Source organism: Geospiza fortis, unplaced genomic scaffold, assembly GCF_000277835.1.
Source record: "Geospiza fortis unplaced genomic scaffold, GeoFor_1.0 scaffold157, whole genome shotgun sequence".
In the NCBI taxonomy this organism is placed as follows: domain Eukaryota; kingdom Metazoa; phylum Chordata; class Aves; order Passeriformes; family Thraupidae; genus Geospiza; species Geospiza fortis.
This window is the reverse complement of record NW_005054314.1, coordinates 6,711,523-6,717,332: the sequence shown is the minus strand read 5'-3', so window position 1 is coordinate 6,717,332 and position 5,810 is coordinate 6,711,523.

Sequence of the window (5,810 nt, the reverse complement as noted above, 5' to 3'; positions counted from 1 at the left end):
CTTTTTGAAGCATGGAAAGTATTTGCTGTTATCTGGCTGAAGTGTACTGTGCAGACAGATTTTTCTTGTGGTTAACCATCCTCCACTGAATAAAACACCTTTTGGCATATCTATTTATTGGTTTATGTTAATAACTCTTTAATCACTTTGTTGAAAATAACTCTGTAATACATCCCACAAAGTTCTGTTTCCTGTCAGCCAGTGAAATCATCTAATTTTCTGATAATTTAAGATATTCTACCACACATATTTCCCTTTCATCAGGGTTTAATTTTGGTAGGCTCCACTTACATGTACCTAATCTGACTAATTAGACAGGATGTCCTAATAGTCAAACTCCTGCAGAACTCAGGGGATAATTTAAGTCTGAAAAAAGGCTGTTATATCTCAATTTGTGATTCATTAAAACACAGGAATTTTGAAATCATGCTTAATATCCCCTTTTTATCTTTGCATCACATAAAACAAAATTATTCAAAGAGGATTTTTTTTAATATCCCAAATATATTCTCTATATTTCTTCTTCTGTGTTTTCTTTAAGTCTTGCATCTTATACATCCAATGGCACTGCCAAGATTCTGACACAGAGGTACCCTGGGGTGCTCATGATGAAGTGGAAATAAATTAAAAACTGCTGGAAATCCGTGCAGGAAAATGCAACACAACTGGAAAGCATTGTGAGGTCAGGGTGCAGAAGGGTGATCCCACATATGGGTGGAGGCAAGGGAAAGAAGCTGTTAAATTTACTATATTTACTAAATGATTAAATTATTAAATTTTCTATTGTATTTTCACCTGAACCAATAAAAGCAGCCTGCCTGTTCAAAGCAAGGCACTCAGCACTGCAAAACCTGGTGGAAGGTTTTCCTCAGGTGAGGCACTGCAGGATGAAGTCACTGCTTGTGGAGGGAGGTATGGAAAGGTTGAAAGTCACAGGCACTTGTGCCCAGTGCCCTTTGTGTGCAGTCAGTCCCACATTGCCAGGAGCACTCTTGGGATGCCCAGCTGGGTGAGCTGATCTGCTCAGCCTTACAGGTACAGCCCACATGTTTGGGACAATGTGAAAACAGGAGCTGGCACAATAAAAGAACCATGTAGGGAAGGTATTTCACTTGAGCAGATAAGGATATAGCATTGCTGTGCTTCACTGCTCAGCCTGTAAAACAGCTGTTGAATTCCTCTGTTTTCTGTGTCCTTGTTGACATTCACAAAATTCTAAGACAAGTGTATGCTAGTAAAATGTTCCTTTTCGCTTCCATTTGTTTTAGCAGCAGACATAATAGAATAATTTTGTACTGTGATGTCCTCCAGTTGTCCTCTGCAGAAATCTAAGCTATTGTGCTAAGGGGCTGAATACAAAAGGTAATTTTCAGATAGATGCATCCCAGTAAACCTTAGACAAAACTTCTTTGCATGTACAATAGATACTTCCCAGACTTGTAACCTCAAAACTTAGTTCTATTTCAAAATGGATCAGTTATTTCTACTTTTTTATATACTGCTGCCTGTGAATATCTCTAAGTAAGATGGAGACATCACTTTAACCTTCAGGATGCTGTGCATGTTTATCTGCCTTGGTGTGTGCTTGCACGTACATAAATGCACTCTGTCTCTCCCCACTCCCATAAACATACACAATGTGCTTGTTCAGCCTGTAAAAAACAAAAAAAAGCTGATCTGCCATTTTGATGTGTTCATTGATTTAATGTAGTTGTAACTGTCATTTGGTGCTCTGGGGTAATTTTGAAAATTAAAGTGAAAAGTTCATGACATTTTATAATAGAATAAGAATTTTTAATTATTATTATTATTGTAGGAACATGGAAAGATTGCTAAGATTGCTATTATTCTTATTACAAAATGAAGGCTGAGAAATAAAAAGGCATTGCACAGATAGCTTAGGAAATAGAGAGACTTTTTTTAGCCACATGACAGCCATTTCGCATTGCTGAACTCTGTTCCCTCACCACAAACCACATCAATAAAACAACTTCCATTTAACAGGATTCCTGAAAGGAAGAAAGTGATTATTTGGCAAAAGTACCATTCTGTTTTCTAATTATTTGCACATATATGTGTTTGTGTGTTTGGTTTGGTGTTTTTCACTCTTTGGAGGATCCATGTTGAAGGAGCCATTGCTTTTTGCAGTGAGCAGAATCTGAGCAGAGCAGATATCTTCATGTCTTTGACAAACTTTGAAATCACTTTGAAATCTCAGAATTTAAGTGGCACTGTGACACTGCAAGAGCACATGTAGCTTGTGAAGGTACCAAGATAAAAGATAGCTCTGGGACATTCCCCATGGTGAAAACAAAGGGAATTTCTGAATCTGATGTGCAGAATGTACCTAAAGTACCCAGGCTCAGAGCCTGGCCTCGAGCAAAGTCTCAGTCACAAGTGTGGCTTATGCAGTACTTTGAATATTCTAATGGCTGTCATGGATATACAGTGGGTGAAAAAGAGGTGAGGAAAGAATAAAAAGACTTTTATTTGTTTCTTGTGTAGCAGCTTCCAGCTTTGACTTTGCACCAGGATTAATGCAGCCAAACATGATCATTTTACCACTTGGTTCTCCACGTGATTTTGTGTATGATCAGCCAAAGCTTTTTTTCCTTTCTTTTTATTCTTTAGCTTTGATCTTTTATGATCAAAACCAGAGAAGATAAGTGCATAGAAGATGCATTGCTCACAGGATCAGAAGTGTATGAAATTGGGAATAATCCTTTAGCCAAGAGTTACTTCAATCAAATTGTGTGTGGCAGGTAAAGCTGAGTCAAAAGAGGTTGCTTGTAAAGGGGAATGCATGTGACCCCATTTTGGGTTCAAACCTTCACAAAGGCATTCTGACAGAAATGCTGCCAGCCATGGAAATTGATACTCAGAGAAGGGACAAATGCTACAGAGTTGGAGGAAAAATGTTTCCTGGACACAAATAGAAACAGAAAATATAAACTGTAAAAGATGTATTGAATTAAGCATTTACTGTGGAGTAACTGTCCAGTGCTACTGTGGCTGCTGGTTGTCTTTGTAACTTCAGACTATTTCTGCTAAGCCTGCAGATAGGTATAGACAATATCTGTAGGGTTGGTAAGCTTGCTATCACATAAGATTTTCTCTGATGTAGACTAAATGTCAACAAGATAAGTATATTCAGTTTATTTTCAATTTCAAAGTTTGATAAAGACAACCAAATCAAAAAAAGCAACCAACAGAGACGTAGTCAAAAGTTTTTCATCTGAGCTCAAAAACATACAAAGTACAAAATTCAAAAGGGAGAAATATTTATGAATGTTTATGAAGTCAAGCTTTCACTTCCTTGTTTTCCCAGTAAGTACTTTTGCATGTCTCTATAAATTTGAGAATGCCCTGACAGATGACTAAAAGAGATTTGCACCAAAAGCTCTAGATTTATGCTTGCCAATTGCTGAACCCAGCAGCACTGAAAGATTTGCTGTTGTAGTTTGACTTGAATGGTTATGTCAGGTCCCATCAGTTTGCACGACTGATGTTTGTGCAGTGTGAGCTTCAACACAACGAGAATGAAGGACATTGTTTGTTGGGGCTATCTGAAAGCCATTCTTGTGGAGGAGGCAAGAAAAAACAGCTGTTACCTTTCACAGAGAACTTCTGTTACTCTGATTCCATGTAATGGAACAAGGAATTCCTCTGCATTTGCTTCCTGGAGCAGTGGCATGGGGGAAGAGGGGAATAGGGCAGGAATGGGGAAGGAATGGGCAGGCATCTCGGCTCTATCTCTGCCAGAACACTGACAATAAGACAATAAATCACCGCTTTCTCAGCTGCTTTTTCCAGGAAAATGCAGACGCATTCATCAAGTGTGTGTTAGCTTCATCCTTTGGAAAAAGACACCTGAAAGTGTTAGATGTTTCCTATCTGCTGATGTGAACATCTGCATGAGATCCTTGTTTCCATCCTAGTGCACAGAGATCAGATTAACCAGGTTGCTCCAAGCCTCATCCTGTCCTTGAACACTTCCAGGGATGCAGCAGCCACAACTTCTCAGGGAAACCTGTGCAAGGTCCTCACCACCCTCTCAGGAAAGAATTTCTTTCTAATATCTAATCTAAGCCAGCCCTCTGAGGGTTTTAAACCATTCCACCTGTCACTACATGTTCTTGTAAATAGTCTCTGTCCATCTTTCCTGCAGGTAGTGAAGGCTGCAGTTAGGAACCCCCTGATCTCCTTCATGGCCTCCTCTGGACTTGCTCCAGCAGCTCCATGTCCCTCTTGTGACCCCAGAGCTGGAGCAGCACTGCAGGTGGGGGCTCATGAGGCTGGAGGGGCAGGATCCCCTCCCTTCCCTGCTGTTTTGCTCCAGCCCAGGACACATTTGGGGCTTTCAGGGCTGTGAGTGCCCATGGCTGGGTCCTGTCCAGCTTCTCATCCCCCAACATCCCCCAAGCCCTTTTCTGCAGAGCTGTTCTTGATCTGTTCCTCTCCCAGCCCAGTTTTACTCTGCTAATCTAAGTTTAGTCAACTGCTCTGTCGTATTTCTCCAGTCTCTGGCAATTAGCATGGTTTAGTTTGGATTTTGGATAATCAGTATCCTTAAAAGCCACACAGTAATTTTCTCTAGTCACTTGTTATGAGCCATACAACCAGGATGAACCAGTGGCTCCAGCAAGCTGCCCTTGGACAGCAGCTGAGATGAGACTGATGTACGTCTGTGTGTCTGATCACCAGGGCCTAGACCCTGGGAAAGGCTCCTCCATTGCAGTGGGATCAGAGTATTTCAGAGCATGAAGGCTTCTGTGAATTTGTATTAAGATATCATTTACCACTTTGCTATTCACTGCCGAGTGAAATGAAAAGCCTAGCAACAAATTTAAACTGATTTCAAAAAGGCACAGATCCAGTTTTCCTCTGAAGTATTTTACTGACTCTGTACCAGAGTAGGCCTCCTGATTCTTTGCTGGCATTCACCCAATTAGTATGCAGAAATTAACGCTAATTAGAGAGCTACAGGAGCCTGATCTTGCTGTTGTTCACAGAGCAGTCTATTCCATTGAAGCAATGCTACAAGGGGTTCATGTGGAGCTGAAAGTGTCTCCCAGCTGCAGCAATGTGCAAGTCAAAGGTAGCTGCTCCGTGCACAACACCTACTTTTGTGGAACATGCATTTTATTGGACAGGCACATTGATGAATTCCCAGGAATTGATGCAATATTTGTAATGGACAAATGAATAATGTAACTTTGTGGAACGAACACTGAATTGGGTGATGGGACAAATCTGGAGGCAGGCCAAAGTTCTGTCTCCAATATGTGTGGTGAACCCTAGGCAAGAGATCATGTCCCCCATCTGTCTCAGTTTACACGTGCCAGCTTTTGCTTTTGAAGAGCTTAGAGAAGCACTTAACTGCATAAGGAGAAGATTTTTTTTTATTGGAATATGGCAAACACATGATGCTTTATAAAACTTGAGGTATGGACTTTTTCTCTTCATTTCCAGGAATTATGAATTTGGTTATTGTTGCTTTTTGTTTATAGTTTTGTTTGGGTTTGCTTAGGGGTTTTGGGAATTTTTGTTTTTTTCTTATAATTTGTATTATTTTGATTTTTTAAAAAATTCAGATGACTAATATCTAAAAATGCAATTTTTAAAACTTCAGCTTAGAATCATCTTAGCAATGATAGATATTTTTTTTCATTACATATAGCTCCTATCTTAGAGTTTTTTTTTATTTTTCTTCTATAAGTTGGAATGACCTAGTTAAATTAGAGACAGAACTTAAAGAGAAAGCCTTTCTCAGAGCAAAGTGATTTAATTATTTGGATTCCTCACATGTG